This window comes from Octopus sinensis, linkage group LG4, assembly GCF_006345805.1.
Source record: "Octopus sinensis linkage group LG4, ASM634580v1, whole genome shotgun sequence".
Lineage (NCBI taxonomy): Eukaryota > Metazoa > Mollusca > Cephalopoda > Octopoda > Octopodidae > Octopus > Octopus sinensis.
In genome coordinates this window covers 142,565,006-142,566,529 of record NC_043000.1, presented here as the reverse complement: position 1 = coordinate 142,566,529, position 1,524 = coordinate 142,565,006, and positions in this window count along the sequence as shown.

The following is a 1,524-nucleotide window of genomic DNA, read 5'->3' as shown; positions in this document are numbered from 1 at the left end:
TCCACTTTGCCTTTCATCCTTTCGGGGTCGATTAAATAAGTACCAGTTACGCACTGGAATCGTTACAATCGACTTAATCCGTTTGTCTGTCCTTGTTTGTCATCTTTGTGTTTAGCCCCTTGTGGGTAGTAAAGAAATTGGTATTTCGTCTGCGTTACGTTGTGAGTTCAAATTCCGCCGAGGTCCACTTTGCCTTTCATCCTTTCGGGGTCGATAAATTAAGTACCAGTTACGCACTGGGGTCGTGTAATCGACTTAATACCTATGTCTGTCTTTGTTTGTCCCCTCTGTGTTTAGCCCCTTGTGGGTAATAAAGAAATAGGTAATTAATAAATTACTAGAAGTACGAATATTTGAATTATAGTATAGAGTTTATAACTGTAAGTGTATTAATGCTATTCTATATTGTTCTTTAAAAATACTGTTACATGTACTCTCTACATCAATACGAGAACAACATAAATATAACTACAGAAAAAGAATCCCATTCCGAGTCGTTGACGTTCTTGTTGCAAACACACTAATCTGCAAAGAGAGAAAACCATGCGAGTTTGTAGTATTTTCTTTACATTTTAGTCTAACGTTTTGCAGAAATTTTGAGTAATATTGTAAAACGTACATGTATAATGTTGTTGTATAATGCAACGCAAGAAGCATGTCTAATACTTTTAACTTCAAAAGCTATTAATTTACTTTTCAAGGTCTCAGAGCATTCCATAGTATCCATAAAACTGTATAATAATATGTATTTTTTTGTTTTGGTTTAGTCCTTCCGTGTGGCACAATATTGAAGAGGAAACGCTGCCAGACTGCTGTCAGTAGCGATTTTGATATTGATGTCGTTGATTTTAGTTTTGTGGTTATTGTTTTTATATATTTATTGTTTTAATGCTGCTGGTGTTGTTGTTGTTGTTTTTATTATCATTATTATACAGTGGAATTTGATATTCTTTAAATCCCAACTTTTTACTACTTTACATTAATGGAAAATTTATACTGCGTGACGCGAAATGGACATTTGGCTGTCTCCGTTTGAAACGAGCGACTTTGTTTCATCCAAAAATAAATAGATAAATAAAAATTCCTAACAGCTTGAAGTCACTGATAAAAATCTACCAGGCACTTTGACCTGAGATCGACACGGAAGAAAGTAACCAGTTAAATTTATGTGGCAATGACGTGATAATAGTTGGCTCATACACTATATTGCCTATGGCAAAAACGAATAATTTTTTTGTCTTTTGCTTTACTTTAGTTTTCAATAATTTCTCTTACTTTATATATTTTTTTCAAATATTTTTTTCCTTTCTATATTACTTTCAGATTTTTCTCTACCGCTATGTTTTTTTTTAATATCATACTTTTTCTCCTTTTAGAAAAAAAGTGTGTGCGTCTATATATGTATGAATATGTGTGTGAATATATATATATATATATATATATATATATATATATATATATATGCATACATATATATACATACGTATATATATATATGTGTGTGTGTGTGTGTATATATATATG